The sequence below is a fragment of the Cupressus sempervirens genome, chromosome 5 (assembly GCF_028749045.1).
Source record: "Cupressus sempervirens isolate cs-2001-9-10 chromosome 5, ASM2874904v1, whole genome shotgun sequence".
NCBI classification, from domain to species: Eukaryota; Viridiplantae; Streptophyta; class Pinopsida; order Cupressales; family Cupressaceae; genus Cupressus; species Cupressus sempervirens.
The window spans coordinates 231,650,439-231,668,576 of record NC_143122.1 but is presented as its reverse complement, the minus strand read 5'-3'; positions in this window follow the sequence as shown (position 1 = coordinate 231,668,576).

The following is an 18,138-nucleotide window of genomic DNA, read 5'->3' as shown; positions in this document are numbered from 1 at the left end:
CAATGCTGGAAGCATCATGTATTTTCTTACAAGGTAGAAAGTCTGCCATCTTGGAGGATCTATCCACCACTACATATATAATGTCATATCTAGATTTGGTCCTAGGAAAACCTAAGACAAAGTCCATGCTGATTGAATCCCAAAGTTTTGTAGGTATAGGAAATGGTGTATATAACCCCTGATTTGAACTTGTTCCTTTAGCCCTTCGAAAGATCAAGCAAGTCTCCACAAAATTTTCGATGCTAGTCTGCATTCTAAGTCAAAAGTAGAATCTTCTCACTAATTCCAAGGTTTTGTCAAGGCCAAAGTGGCTGTCTAGACTCCCATGATGTTTTTCCCTAATTATGTTTTCCCTCATAAAGCACTAAGGTACACAGAATTGACTCCCCTTAAGAAAGATTCCTTCTTGGATGCTATAGTCTACAAAATCAATGTGATACCTATTCCCCAATACCACACAAAATTGGTAAGCTTCTTTGAAATCCTCATCATTGACATACATGTCTTTCAAAGAAGTGATACCAACACTTTCAACTAGACTTTTTGAATGACTAGGTTCCTCCTAGTTAAAGCATCAACAACTTTGTTAGCCACCCTTTTCTTGTGTTTTATTGAGAATGTGTATGACTATAAGTACTCCATCCATTTGATGTGCCTTTGGTTTGATTTCTCCTATATGTTCAAGAAACTCAATGCTTGATTATCAATGCAAACAATAAATTCCTTAGTTAGTAAATAGTGCCTCCATTTCCTAAGGGATTGAACTATTGCATACATTTCTAGATCATAGGTGGAGTTTTTTTTTTCTTCATTAAGTTTTTCACTTAAAAAGGCCATAGGCATACCCTCTTGACTCAAAACAATACCAATTTCCCTCTTGGTGAAGACCTTGTTGAAATCAGGTAAAACTAGTGTAGGTTGCTGTGCTACCATTGTCTTCAAGTATTCAAATGACTAGTCTGAATCCTTAGTCCATTTGAATTCACATTTTCTTCCCCCCTTTGTAGTATCAATCATAGGAGCACTTATCCCACTAAAACTCTTAACAAAATTTCTATAGAAACCAGCTAGGCCATGGAAGCTTTTTACCTCACTAGCTGATTTTGGAGTAGGCCAGTTCAATATGGCTTCTACTTTTGAGGGATCCATCTTTAGGTTGCCCTTGGAGATAAAAAATCCAAGAAATACAAGTTTCTCCTATAAGAACACACACTTGTCCAAATTTTTCTTTAACTACTCCTCATGTAACCTATTCAATACCATATCAAGATGCATTCGATGTTCTTCTTTATCTTTACAAAAAATTAAGATATCATCCAAGTAAATAACAGTAAAAATATTTATGAAAGGTTTGAGGATTTCATTCATTAACCTCATAAAGGTGCTTGGAGCATTTGGTAGGCCAAAGGGAATCATAAACCATTCAAATGATCCTTCATTGGTATTGAAGGTAGTTTTCCATTCATCCCCCTCTTTGATCCTTATCTAGTGGTGGTCACTCTTCAATTCAATTTGGAAAAATTCTTTTCACTCCCCAAACAATCCATAAGATCTTGCATTCTTGGCATTGGGAACCTATATCTGATGGTTATTCTGTTTAGGACTCTAGTGTCCATACATAATATCCATGTACCTTCTTTCTTGGGAGCTAGTACTACTAGAACAACACAAGGGATGACACTTTCCTTATAAAACCCTTTTCTAATAAGCCTTATATTCACCTTTCCACTTCTACATTTTTCTCTAGAGTCATATTGTAGGAAGCCTTATTAGGAAATGTGGAGCCAAAGATGAGGTTAATAAAATGACTAATCTCCCTCATAGGCAGTAAGGTATCTATCCTTTCATCAGAAATTATTCCTTTGTACTAGTCTAATAGGTTTGCAAATTCCTTTGGGTCCACTCTCCTAACTATCTTTGCTATTTTTTTTGGTTTCACAATTATGGAAAAACATGGGACATTCTCCTTCTCTTTTAAGAATTCTTACTCCCCAACTAGGGTCACACTATTACTTAAGGTTCTTCCCCCTTCACTCTCAAGCAAGGGTGTCATAGTATAACTTACCCCATCCTTAGTTAGAGTATACATATTCTTTTTCCCTTCATGTTGGGTATCAACATCATACTACCATGGTCTCCCTAAAATGAGATGGCATGCATCCATGTTGGTTACTTCACACAAGACCTTGTCTTTGTACTCCCCTATAAGGAATTCTACCCAACATTGTTCATTTATTGTGGTTTGTTGGTCCTTATTTAGCCAAGACACCTTATAGGGGTTTGGGTGTGAAAATTTCTTCAAACCAAGCTTATTAATCATCTCTATTGATGTTAAGTTCTTTGTTGAACCAAAATCAACAATAACCTTACAAACCTTGCCATTTACCTTGAATTGTGTCTCAAATAAGGTTTTTCTTTGGGAAGGCTCCTTTTGTAATGGCATCTTCAAGAGTGTTCTATTGAACATGATGCATTCTCCTTGTTCTAGTTCAATAGGTTTGGAAATTCTTGAATGGGAACAGATCACACTTTGACAGTCCTCCTTTTGTGCAAGTTGTACTCTCCTATCATTTCTTTAGTGGCTTGTGCTTGGACATCTAAATGACAAGTGGCCTACTTGGTTGTAGGAAAAACATATGCTAGTGAACACATGAGTTCCTCTTCCATTTGATCTTTCTCTACTATTATCTCTATGTCCTCTGAAGTGTCCTTGTCATTCTCTTGATTTCTTGACTCTCCTTGAGGTCTTGGTGCTGACCCCCTTCCTTAGAACCTTCCCCTACCTCTAAAATTAGTTCCTTTCCCTTTATTCTGATCATTCTTCATCTTGATTTTATCTTATATCTTGAGAGCAAGTTGATAACACTTGTGTATTGATTCCACAAATGCCAAAGTTAGTTCATCTTTTATGTTATACTTGAGGCCATTTATGTACCTAGAAAGTTTTTTTCTTTTTATTTTCATATACCTTAGCCCTAAGAGTTAATGGATGAAACTCTTGGATGTAGGTACTCACATCCATGTCCCTTTGTTTAAGGTTCTATAATTAATTGTGGATCATCACCTCATAGTCATCAAGAACAAATTGTTTCCTTATCTCTACTATCATCCTCTTCCATGTGTATATGGGTTTCTTTTCCTCTTCCATCCTCTCATTTTAAAGGAAGTTCCACCAACTCAAAGCTGGTCCCATCATCTTAGACTTTTTTGTCTTCATCTTCTAGCTTGCAGGGATCTCCTCATACCCCAAATAGTTTTCAAGGGCCTCTAGCCACTCTGTGCATGCTTCTGGCTCCATATTCCCATCAAACATGGGTAAGTCTCCCTTGTCCTTCTTCCCTACCTTCTATAGGGCTGCTATAATAATTCTCTAATCCTCAAGTACAAGAGGCAGGTCATCTTCCTCCTCTTCTTCTCCTTTAGACTCTCCTTGGTCTCCCTTATGCACTTGCCCCTTCACTTTTTCAATTTCTCTTCTCATAGTCCTATTTTATTCTTGCATGGCTCTACTCTCAGCCATCTAATCTTTGAAATTTTTTGCCAACTCTATGTTAGTTATCCTCAAGGGAACATCCTCTTCTTCCATTTCATCCTTCCATTAGATCTTAGTGGGCTTTGATATCACTTGGTGCAGGTCTTTAGCAAAAGAGTGAATGAGTCGAATATTCAATCCTTCAAGGTATCCTTATACCTTCCTAAGGGTCTCTAAGGCTCTTTTTACCCACAATTCAAATTCTCACAAAATCCCAACCAACTCATTAAAACTCCACAACAATCCTCACAAATTGACTCCAAAAGCCATCTTTAAATCTTAGGGCACAAACTTATAAATGGTCACTACCCAATTCCTTGACTCCAACCAATGCTTGGAACACTTCAAGGGATATACAAGGACCAAGATTACACTATAGTTTGGATTCCCCAACTATCACAACTATCAAATGCATGAAGATGCCTAATTACTCCTAGTAGTACTTTTATGGGTTTTAGGGAAACAACTTGGAATTTTCCCAAAGAACTTGGAAAACATATTACAATTTCAAATACTCTTTTATGACTTCTATCTATCCTCCAATTTTCAATTCTCTAACCTACTCCAGCACCCTTGAACTCACATAGGCTTCTTAGGCCTAATTGACTAAAAGAGGTTTGGAACACCTGGAAAATAGCAAGAATGGGTTCCTAGGTCCAAGAACTACCTTGGAATGTCTTCTTCTACTTATCTCCACATGAAAACATTATTCCCCAAGTTCTAGGGTCCCATCTCTTCATTCACTCTACAAACCCTCACCAAATTGGTTGAATGCATAAGAATATTCAACCTAGGGATCAATCAAAGGACCTTTAGATCTTTTGAGAAAAATATGCAACTTAGGAATTTATTAGTATATTTCCTAAGCCTATAAAATCTAGGAGGCCATTGAATTCCAACCATGGAGTTACAAGTTAGGACAAAAAATCCATTGAAACCCTCAATTTCAGGGTATGTTGATCCACTCTTAGAAAAGCAGTAATATCTCCCTTCAAACTTAATAAAAATGAATAAAGTAAAATTCTATGGGATTAGGATTTATAACTCTATCCAATCATGACATTAGACCCAGTCACCCAATCTGTACAATTTTGTACATGTAATAAATGCTCAAAAAATCTATTTATTTCTCTTTAAAAATGGTTTGTCTATATAGTAGTTCACACCTTTGAATGTTTCTATGGTGTAGATGCCTAAATAAATCATTCCCAAGGATTAAAACTCAAATTTGAAAGGTTGGGACTATTGGGTGAAAAGTTATATTTTTTGATAAAAAGTTATCAACAAGAAAAATTGCTAATCAACAACTTTTACAACTTTTTTCTTAAGACCTTTTTACTTGACCATTCATTCTTCCACAAACTTTAATAAGGTATAATGACATAAAAAATATATTAAAGACCACTTTTTACTAAAAATATGTAATTTTAGGATCCTTTTGGACTAAGTGGACATAGGCTTATAAACACACCTCAAGTTCCTAGGCCAAACATAGGATCGTTTCTTATTACACACATAAATGAAACTAAACAAATTTGATGCATGGATCACCATATGTCTTCCAAAAGATCACCATATTCATTGATCCACTTTTTTTTTGTTATTATTTTTTAGAAATAGATAATACTGAGAGGGGGGGGGGGGAGGGGGGGGGAGGGGGTGAGTCAGTATTCTACAAAATTTTTCCCACAACTGAATATTGTTAATTACTTTATAACTTGCATACAAAACTAAACCAAAAATGATGAGTAGTAAATATAAACATGCACATAGATAACTCATAACACCATTATTTTTTAACTAGGGAATCCTTGGCCAAGTGAAAACCCCAATGGGGATGATACCCACAAGATGATTTACTAAACAATAGGACCCTATTAAGGATATTGATCTTGTTAGGAGTCTATGAAGTACATATAGTGTCTCGAGTCTTTATTAGGACACTAGGCCTTGTTAGAAGCCTCAACCCTATTAGGATTTTCTTCAACCCTATTAGGAGTTGCTAGATCAAATACAATGTATGCAAGAAGAGCCCACTACTCTAACATGCAATTATACAATTCAGTTCTTCACAAGAATAGATATACATACAAATACTTGTTGTCTACTATACTTCACACTTGTTCTAATCATACATTATAATTTTCATCACATAAGGCTCACAAATATTTCAATCTCTCTCTACAATAGTTTGCATCACATAACACTTTCTCATCTATCATAGATAGCACACTTAACTACACAAAGTAAGATCTTTACTTATACCTTCCATAATTACAAAACTCTGCTCAGTCGGCCTTCACGTGTTCACATGCTTGACATAATATAAATAGCTTATTGATTAATATCCACATAGTTGGCTCATCATAACTTAGTGATTATTTCATAACCAAAATATCCATAGTTCTCTGCTATCCTGTGTTCTGCATTGTAAAACACTTGCACTAGTATTTTAATCACAACTCATGCTATACAATCCACACACATTTTCACATTGGCACACATAATCATGAAACTATCATGAAGCTTCCCTCAACTACACATGAGCTAACTCACAATGGGTCATCCATACACTCAACATTTGTTCTCTATGGCATTGTAAATTGTCTAACACTTAGATAATTTTCTAACTCTAAATGCATAAATGAAAATTTGAATATATGTTGCTATAAATGAAAACCATCAAGAAATCTATCTAGCCATATTCCAAACAATCTCCCCCTTTGGCACTGATGAAAAAATTTGGAAAAACTGGCTAAGTCCCAAAATTATGTCATACATAACAAAAACGAAAAAAAGTAACTACATACAATTGCCTTCAAAACATAACAATTTTATTCATTTTTGATAGATCATTACATTCCTTATCACTCCTTTACATTGATACATACATAATCTCCCCCTTACATATACATATACATCTATATAATTTTCCTTCTACATAATACTGCCCCTTTGACATCAATGGAAAAGATGTCAAAAACTGTATATAAATTTTTTTGGGTGTTCTACTGCCGATCAACTTGTTAATCTGGAAAAATAATCTGCATAAACAACCTTTAATCTTTCTATCTCTTTCATCTATTTCTCCTTTACCATCTTTGAAATACTGATTAGTGCACAAAGTGCATAGGATGCCACTTCAACTACACTCAAGTACGTATAGGCAAACTTGTCATAGGAAGCCTTAGCTATAAGACATTCCTCAAGTTTCCTTTTCAAAATGATGATTTTTGATGACAAAATTTCTCTAAGACTAGAGAATCTCCTTCCTACTTTCTCTTTATAAAATTCCATGTTTTTGATCATACTATGTATCTTCTCTACTTCTGCTCCATAGTCTTCTATACTAGATTTTGGGAGTTATAACTTGACAAAGAGTGTTTCAAGTTCACTTAACTTACCTTTTATCTGACTCTCAAAGTTTGCAAGGTACTTATATAACTGTACACATTGTCCATAGAATATTTTCCTTTCATCAATATGCTTTCTCAATCCCTTGATGTTGCCATCAAGTGCCTTCAGATCATTGTGCACTTTGTGTTAAATAGTACTGCATCATATCTTACCTGAGCTTGTGTTGAAGCTACTTATGTTTCCTTATCAAAGGTTTTCACCAACTCCATGGCCTTTGACTACAAGTATAAAATAACTACAATTATAGTAACTATCTGAAATGTCCCTTTACTAATTTTATATGATATTTCAAGCCTCTAATCAGATCTTTAAGATCAAACAACCAATATTTCAAAGATCCACCAATTTCTCAATAAACCCAAAATCGGGTATGCCGAAAATAGTGCCAAAAACTTCACAGCTTCACATATTATTAGAAAATCTAAAAGTGGATTTTTTTTAGAAATTTCAGCAGCATAACAGCCTAAAAAATGATATTTTTAGATCTGTATAACATTTACACAATAGCTCCCAAATGAAGGATAAAAACAATGCTCATCGGGCTCCCGAAAACAACATAGAATAGCCCGAAAACACCACAAAAATACTAATAATCTATCACAGAAGTATAATCGAGACCAAATACATATATTTAGCTCTATTTTAACATCTAAATGTTTGATATACAGCAGCAACCCAAACTGATATGAAATACTCAACCGAAAACACCAAACTCTTAAAAAAAAACACACCCGAAAACTCACAATCTGCACTGTTAAGCACAAAGGCAAACTCTGCATGAGCATGCACATGGAATGGCTTCAAACCCCTATCCTTATCCTTCTTGGAAACCTAAAAACTCCCATTCTTGGGTCTCCTTCTCCACAGGTTTGGCAGCCTCTGAAGAACAACAAAGCAATGCGCAAAAATCAAATTATGGAATCAGCCCAAATTGCCTCCAAACCCCTTAAAAGAGGGCATAACCCTAACTCACATCAGGGAGGGGTTAATAAAAAATATTTTAATAATAATTTTTATTTATTAGTCCATTAGCTTCCAAATATTATCCCCTTTTTCTGAAACTTCACCTTTTTGGGCCTGCCTGCCTTAGCAAAGATTATTATTTTTAATTATTTGAAAAGGGGACATGACAAGTCCTCCCCTTCAAAATATTGCTTGTCCTCAAGAAATGGCAGAAAAATAGACCAATCAATCCACCTGGATCCCAAATGTAGTCATGAACAATACTATCATCAATTAACATAGGCTCCTGCAATATCCTCTGCAATATAACCAAGAGGAATCCATAATCAAACTAACAATTACTGCTCAACCAAACTCCAAAGTCACAACTTCCACAGTTAGAAACCCATGAGACACAAACTCTTAGAACATCAAAACCCAAGTAAAGTGGACAAATCAAACTGTCAACATAGTAGATACCATCAATGCATTCCACTAGCCTATATGGAATGTATGATCCAACTCTGCAACAATGGTGAATGCTCCCGAATGAAACTGTACCAAGTATGGAGAATCCACACACTGTACAACTCCTATGGTCAACACAACTCTATAGATCATCGACCACTATCTCATAACCATAACTCCCATGCACCCCTAATGGTGAAAAGCCATCACAAGATAAACAACAAGAATTGGAACCCAAACCAAATTTGCCTGCCATCAACTCCTCAGCACAAGGATCAAATGCAAATTGACGTACATACCTTGCAATATAATGTTGATAAAAAAACCAACCCCAGTCAATAGCTCACCATGGACAAGTGATACAACCCACTATGACTGATCACCAGCTAAGTCAGGAGATGTCATAGCCAAAGGAGTAGAATCAATAACAACACCCACTAAAGCATCACTTTAAAACTCCTGCTCTAAGTCACATATTATCAAGCTGTCAACTGCAGAACCTATCGCCATGTTGTGCCCATCACAACTCTCATCCCGAGGCATCAAACTATCCCATAACTGATGATAAGCACTAGGAACCAAAGTACATCTCTGTATCATCATCTCATCAACATGGTCATCAAAGGTAAATTGATGAGCATACCTCAGAATGTAATGCTAATAGAATGCACCAATCTTAGTCAGTGGCTCAGACTGTAATCCAGATGTAACTAACTGCAATCGATCACTAACCAAGTTGGAACTGACTACTACCTCTAAAGACATCACCAAGGGAGTAGTATTACTAGCAGGAACCATGCCAACTGTCGGCTCACCAACATCACACATGGTCTTTGATACAACATCTCTAGTCTTCATGCCATTAGTGTTGGAGGTCACCACCATGTTAGGCATACCACAAAAATTTGCTACATCACCCAACTCAATTGAACCTGACTCTAGTGGGGATGAACCTGATATGCCAATGTTAGTATCAAGGATGGATGCATCCCCATCTCCACTATCTTTGACAATCTCGACCATGGACATCCTCGAATTATCAGACACCACAGCTTGTGACTATACAGAATCTAATAAATACTGTAGTTTCTCTAACTCCATGGTCACCTTAGCCAAATGAAACTATGATTCCTTGAAAGCCAACTGTGTACTTTGAAGAATCTCAGAAGTCACCTCAAGCTACTGAGTAAGCTCACTCACCTCATCTTCCTTGGCCAACAATGCATCATATACTGTACTACCCCACTCCATAAGATAATCTCTGTTGGCTACCAACTGCATATAATCCTATCTCAGAATTTGGATAGCCTCCCATAAAGAGTGGAACTCTATCAAGGAAAGATAACTGCCTCCCTGCTCATCACTAGTAGGAGAACCCCATCCATAAACTGCTAACAATTGATGAACAACATCGAAATGTTGGCAAGCGATAGCAATGTCTTGCTCACTAACTCTCAACTGATTAGACACATGATGGCACTGGCTTGACTGTCTCCTACAAACCTCCTCTGATGCACTGTCTAAAGGAGTATCCTCAAAGTTACTAGTCCCTAGAGTATTACCATCCATATCCTGAAAATCAACTCTAAAGCTCATATCAACATACGAAGTATCAAAAATTGTAGCACTGCTATCCAACTCCTTTGTACCCAAGGAAACTAAGTCTTCAAAACTGCCCACTACATCCTCCTAGATGTCATCAATGCCAATATGATCCTAGGACTCATCTATACACACTGCAAAATATGAAAGATCATCAACACATTCCAGCAAGTATGGTCGACTAGATATATGAACAAAACCCAATATCAGTGTATAAAAACTAATACCAACATTGGAAAAGCTGCGAGCACAAGAAAAGACAACATCGTGCAATCTACTAATCAAATCCATGATAGCACCCAAACAAACACTGTTACCAAAAAGTGTTAAAGATCTCCAGTCAACTGAATCCCAAATGCCAATATAACTATCTTGAGTGCATATTCGTAAACTAGAATCAGCTGGTAAATCAAGCAAACTCCTCACCTGAGTAATATGACCAATACCAACTAACTTCACATACCTGTCATGATGAGATAATGAAGTCACAATACTATCTTTGTTCACTTTCAGCTGGCTAGACAAATCATATGAAGTACTACCAGCCTCAACCTCATGTGATGAAGCATCTAACTGTGCCTGGTACTCTTTCTTAGCAAATTCATGAATGCTCAATGTTTGCTCATCTCTACCAGGTATCTCACCATCATGCACAACAACATCCTCATAATCATCATTTGAACCCACTATGCTGTAGTCACTTCCTATTGTAACTATACCATCCTGAATACCTGTGATATCACCCTTTAATGACATGTATACAATTGTCTCAATTTGAGTATCAAGTTGACCATTACTATCAATCTGCGTAATATCCTTTCTCACTACGTCCTATGGTGGAGTAGAATTTGAGACCTTTGCTTGGCTATAAGCTAGTTTCTCAAAATCCTCATGCAAGTTCTTGGTAATTGTGTCATTTGCCCTATGAGAAAAGCTGCCAAATAGAAATCCAATCAACTTATCCACCTTAGGTGGGTCAGACAGCATGTCATTCATCATAGGGTGGTGCTTAACCAACTATTCAGACATGTCATGGCTTATTTTCCTAAGTTTATCTTGAATGTCTAAATAACCATCCTTTCTACTGTTTTGGCTCTGGATATCAATCGTCCAAGATCGTGTCCTCTGAGACTCTGTACTATACCTGTCCATTCTAGATAAAGTAGAGTGTAACCCCAATATGTTATAACTTCTTCAAACACCAAGAACTAACATGCAATTGATTAGAAGTAGCATGCAACCATAGATTTTGACATGCAGTTGATTAGAAGCAACATGCTGTAAGAAAACTTGGCAATAAAGAATATAACCATTTCCACATAACCCATAATAGATTTGAAATAAACACGAAATTAAAATCCACATGCAAGAGAATAGACAACATACCCACAAAATTGTGACACAAGATATACCCTGGGAAACCCTCATTGAGGGAAAAACCCAGCCTCCAAAAGCATCCATCACCATGTATTATTCAGCAAAAATACCATTGTCATACAACCATGGAAGCCTTCATGGCCATAGCCACAACTGAGCAAACTATGTGAACAAGCATGAATCCACACATCCCATGCCATACTTCCAACCTTCACAAATGCTCCCTTGGCTAACCTGTCAAGCCTTGTCCTGCTTGACTCTTGCCTTTTTTTTTTTTTTTTCTTCTTGTCACTCTTTTTTTTCACTCTACAACAACTACCCTTGTGGCTGCTTATATAGTAGCAAGTCCCACAAAACCACTAAGTGGTATTACATAAACCATGTGCTAAAACCATGTGCTACCTAACCCACTGACCCCACATTTAATATTGGGCATTTAATTCTTTTCCCCAATATTAAATAATTACATGAAATATTTTCACAATGTTACAATACAACTCATCAAGAATATTCCATGGGAATCTTTACATGTTGCACGTCCATCTAGGCACAACATTACATAATAAAAATAAAATAATAAAATATAACAATATTATGCAATGTGTGCAACACCCATTATCTCAACACATGCAACCACCAAATTCACCAAGAACTAACATGAAAATGATTAGATGTAGCATGCAACCATAGATTTTGATATGCAGCTGATTAGAAGCATCATGCAACCACCAAATTCACCAAGAACTAACATGCAAATGATTAGAAGTAGCATGCAACCATAAATTTTGACATGCAAGATTTGGGTAGTTGTCAAAACTGACATGCAAACTTCTACAAACCCTTAGGCTGGCAAGATCATAGCTTTGATACCACTGAAATGTCCCTTTACTTATTTTTTATGATATTTCAAGCCTCTAATTATATCTTTAAGATCAAACAACCAATATTTCAAAGATCCACCAATTTCTCAATAAACCCCAAATCGGGTATGCCGAAAATAGTGCCAAAAACTTCACAGCTTCACATATTATTAGTAAATCTGAAAGTGGAAATTTTTATAGAAATTTCAGCAGCATAACATCCTACAAAATGATATTTTCAGATCTGTATAAAATTTACACAACAGCTCCCAAATGAAGGATAAAAACAATGCTCATCAGGTTCCCGAAAACAACATAGAATAGCTCGAAAACACCACAAAAACACTAATAATCTATCACATAAGTATAATAATGACCAAATAAATATATTCAGCACTATTTTAACATCTAAATGTCTAATATACAGCAGCAACCCAAACTGATATGAAATACTCAACCGAAAACACCAAACTCTTACAAAAACACACACCCGAAAACTCACAAATCTGCACTGTTCAGCACAAAGGAAAACTTTGAATGAGCATGCACATGGAATGGCTTGAAAATCCTCTCCTTAGCCTTCCTAGAAACCTGTAAACTTCTGTTCTTGGGTCTCCTTCCCCACAGGTTTGGCAGCCTCTGAAGAACAACAAAGCAATGCACAAAAATCAAGTTCTGGAATCAGCCCAAAATGCCTCCAAACCGCTTAAAAGAGGGCATAACCCTAACTCACGTCCAAGAGGGGTTAATAAAAAATATTTTAATAATAATTTTCTTTTATTATTCCATTAGCTTCCAAATATTATCCCCTTTTTCCAAAACTTCACCTTTTTGGGCTTGCCTGCCTTAGCAAAGATTATTATTTTTAATTATTTGAAAAGGGGACATGACACTATCTTTTGCATTATTTCTAAGACTTTAGTTAATGTCTTATCCAAAGACTTTATTGGTTTTTTCTTCTCAAACAACTTACATAATGTGCTCATCAAGCCTTTCTGATCTTCATCATCTGATGTCACTACTCTTGCTACTGATGGACTGGCCACTAATGCTGCAACATATATAGTTATTGGAGCTACATAAGGTATTTCAACCTCATGTTGGAATACTACTTATCCTATTTCTGACTCCACATGTTTCAGATTAGGAAAGAATGTTGATTCCTGCATCACAATCTTCCATTTCTGCTTGAGTTTAGAGTCCTCATTTGATTTCTTCCTTATCTCTTCCTTTGTCTTCTTTCTTTCCTCTTCCTCTTCCTCTTCTTTCTTTTTATTCTCTACCTATTCCTTCTTTTCTTCTTCTTCATCATTAGAATTGGTGTATTATGTGATATTGCCAACAATAGTTTGGCCAAATGCTGTAAAAGGATTTTATTTTGTATCTACAGTTATGTGCATACCATCCACTTGCATGCATTCGATACCCATAATGATATGTGGTGGTGAGAGTGCTTATTGTGTCTCTTCTACTTCTTCCTCATCACTAGAAGGTATGCATACTTCTACATACACTGGACTCTTAGGCTTTGATTAGTCACTACCCTTAGGCACTGTAGTCATATACTTTACAATTACCTCCTCAGTTTCTTTCCTAACATCCTCATAATTGCCTCCCATCAAAAGGATTGCTCTTCTTTTGTTCCTCAACAAGGGCTCAATACCTTTCAAAATTCTATCTGATTCCTCCTTAAAATTAACATCATAGAGTTAATTTATCATCGTGATCCTAATATTCATATCTTCCTCTAATATTCTCCTTTTCCTCTGGTATCTTATTCTATATATTCTCAAACCTTTTGTTCCTCAAAATCATGTTCCTTATAATGGCATTTTCTAACTGCCTTCTATCCATATTACTATACAAATTATAATATTTATTCAACTCTACAAAATTTTCATCATTAATAATTTGCATATTTAGATTTTCTACCTTTGGCTTCGATGTTTTCTTTCCACCTGCTATTCTTCCTTCTTGCACATTCCGAATTACTAGTCTATCTTCTATTTCATCCACTGGTTCCTCAGAATCACTATCTTGCACTATTTTTCTTCTCTTTCCACATTTTCTAGTGGTTTTCTTGACCATTTTCTTGGTTGTTGGAGTAGGTTCTTGCTTCACCTTCACCAATCTTTCTAATATCCTTTGTGTAATAGATGATTCAACCTCTAGCTATCTTCTAGGTTGATCACTCCTTGTTGTGACTAGTTGCATTGGTACAACTATTGCATATGGTGCAATTGGTTCTTGGACATATGGTTGTGCCTCTATCACACCCTCTGAAGGTCCTACAATTGCAATGGGAGTTGTTTCCAATAGTTTAGTTTGTCCACTAGCCTTTGTCTCCAGTGTAATACCTTTTATTTTATTAAACTCTTTCCTAGTCATGTCTGATTCCTTAAGGATGGAATCTATTTCTCTTTCTACCTTTCTTTTACTTTCTTTGTTGTATAGTTTTGAATAAAATATTCTCGTCTTCTCCTCATAAGTACCCCATCTAGGGCTTTCTGTATCCTTCTTTGATTGGAGTATGATCTACACATACCATTCTATAAGCTCAATACTCATTCATATCCCATAGGCTCTATAAATTTAACTCTGGGAACTACTACTTCCATGCAGGTGTTGTCAATTTCCACCATGAAGCTCTTCCTTGTGCTTCTCTACCATAGAGGGAGGTATCCTATTCCTCTATTTCATATTAGTCTAAAAGTTCTTCATCATCCTATCAATGTCATCATCTTTGACATTTTTTGGTTTTGACTATAGCATTGAGTCACCAATTTAATTGCACACTCACTGCTATCCCAACTTATCAATCTAGGAAAATTTCTTGTAGCATAAAAAGGATAGATGAGTTATTAGGGACTCATATATGAAAAATACATTCTTAGTTTTCTTAATCTTTGCAATGTTATCCAACAATTGCAATTTGATAATCTCGCACAAATTCACCTTTCTTTCTTGCATAGCCATTACATAAGTTGCATGAAAAATCTAGTTGGTATAGAGTTAACCCTTGATCCATGATTTAACTTGTACCCTAATATCTTGGTTAAAAAATTTACTCCTTTATCTTGAATGAAGTCCACCTTCATGTTTCTTCCATTAAACTTTGTATTCAGGTTTCTCTCAACCATCTTCTTGACATTTTTCTCATTAATAGGATTGCATCCTTCACTACTTAAACTTATGACCTTGTGAGTTAGGTCATTTTCAATAAAAATCTTCTCATCTTCTAACCAAAATATATCATAATGTACCCTACTCAAAATTTATTTGGGTCCAACTATGATTGTCAAACTCCGTATAAAAAATATACTTCACTAGATTCAAATTCTCTAGGTGTGCATACTCAAACTTAAAGGATAAGTCATTGTTACACATCTTTCCCAAATACTCATGAATCTCTTCATCACCTATGCTCTCAATCTTACAATGGATGTAACTTCTGATATCCTCAACATCTAACACATTTTATAGTCTTTCACTTACATCATACACATTCTGACTTGCCATTTTAACTGTAATGAAAATACTGAAAAAATTGGATTCAAGCTTCACAAAATACCTTAAAATCACAATTTAGGGCTTCTATAACTTTCTTCTTCTCAAACTTCACTTCATACTTCAGTTTTCTATGAAATCACTCTTCAATTCTCTCAAGACACTTCTCATAAACAAATGATATATACAATCTTGCTTTCAATCCTTAAATCATTTCAAATTGCACAGTGCATTAAATGTGTATCTACCATAGATTCAAATACTGTCTCTATATACTAGTAAGTTTGATTTCTCAATTCCTAGTCACTGCAATCATATTAGGACTTTTATAGTTGACCATAGCCTTCTCTCTATGTCCTTAACCTCTTATTAACTTCACAACTTCCAATTCTCTCTCTAACATCAGTTCTGGCCAAATGATGCACTGCCACAACTAAAACTACTTAATTCAGGTAGGATGGGTCACAAACAATCTGTGACTTCAATGTCTTATCAGATGCATCAAAAAACTATACCTCCAAAACTATATATGAGATTTCTAGATCTTTAGCTATCATAAATGCTTCTTTGAATACATCAACATGTTCCTTAATAGCTTCCTTCTAATTGCTACCATTAACATTCTTTTTGTCATTTTTGTTATTTGAATTTCTATTAATGTCCCTTTTTTCCATTTTGCAATATCTTTTTGTGTGTCCAAATTTATTACATAACTAATATATAGGTGTGTTTCTCCTTGATTAGTCCATTCTAATTCTCAAGTGCTCTCCAATTCCTTATAATGTATCTAGGATTGTTACACTTATAATACACAAATGTGTTCTTCTCTCCATTAGATATCTCTCCATCATTGGATTTTTTATGTGATCTTCCTCTTTCATTACTTGTAGGGTTAGTATTCCTAGACATTCTACTATTTGCATTATTACTATCAAACTTAGGTTTCTTACATTCTATTTCCTTATGTCCATATCCATGACAATTATAACAATGGAAAATAGTAAATGGGTTTAGAATACTTACCTGTGCAATCTTTTTTCATGTGTCCAACCTCATTACATATAAAGCATCTAGCTTTGAACTTACATCTTTCTTTCTTGGGTGGTTCATCTAGCTTAGGTTTATCAACTTGCTCTATTTTCTTAAGTTCGTCAGGTTTAGCTAACAAAACAATTAACTCAACTTGCTTTGATATTTTAGTAGATGTGCTTGATTATATCTTACTCATATTAGATTCCTTAGGGGATTAAAATAACTGGATTTGATAGGGGATTCAATAATTGGATTTTGTTCTCTTCTGATTTCAACTTTCTTGGCTGATTTCTCTCCAATTAGATATCCAAGTCTTGTTTTGTCATAAGAAGGTCACTGATGAAATATCTGTTGATCTATCTTTTCACTATTGGAATAAATTTTCTCAAACTACTACTTAGCTTGTGTCAATTCTTCTTTCACAATAATGTTGTACTTTTCTAACTCAACATGTTCAATATTGATAGTATCTAGTTTAGATGTAAATTGCCTTAACTAAGATCTAAGATTTGCATTCTCAGTTTTAAGTTCAGGTTCATTCTTGCCACCATTTTTCTTAAGACTCAAGTTCAACAATTTTTAGTTCATGTTTCAAGATATCTTTTTCCTTTTGAATATCTCCTACCTCATCATTATCACTAGTCTACATAATTGATTCCTTGCTAAATTCTAAATCATCAATGTTGTCTTTTAACTTGCCAACTAAAACTTTCGCATCTTCATACCTATCTTTTAGTTTATCTCTTTCTTCAATAAGAAGATCAATTTGTTCAAGAGCTTCTTCAAGGTTTTTATTCAACTATTCCATATCTTCAGGGATCTTACTTAAGCTATTAAACTTATTCAAAGTAACTGTGATTTTATATCAATTGTTAGAAATAGATAATACTGAGAGGGGGGTTGAATCAATATTCTACAAACTTTTGCCTATAATTGAATATTGTTAATTACTTTATAACTTGCATATGAAAGTAAACCAACAATTCTGAGTAATAAATATAACCATGCACATAGATAATTCATAACACCATGATTTGTTAACTAGGGAAACCCTGGCCAAGGGAAAACCCTAGTGGGGATGATACCCACTAGATAATTCACTAAACAATAGGATCTTGTTAAGGATATTGACTCAAAATCACAAAATTAAATCCTAATAGCAATATCACAATTTTACTTTCTGTGGAAATTATCTCCTACTTATCAATTGATAAGCTTAAGGGGCTTTCTAATGAATGGTTCATAAGGCACAACACTTGGTGAAGGTTTTATAAATGGGGTTGCAAGCTTTGGGTTTAACCATGGAGGAAACTCCGTAGTTAAGCATGCTTAGGCTAGAGTAGTATTGGGATGGGTGACCTCTCGGGAAGTCCTAGTGCTTCACCCCTGTGAGCATCGCCT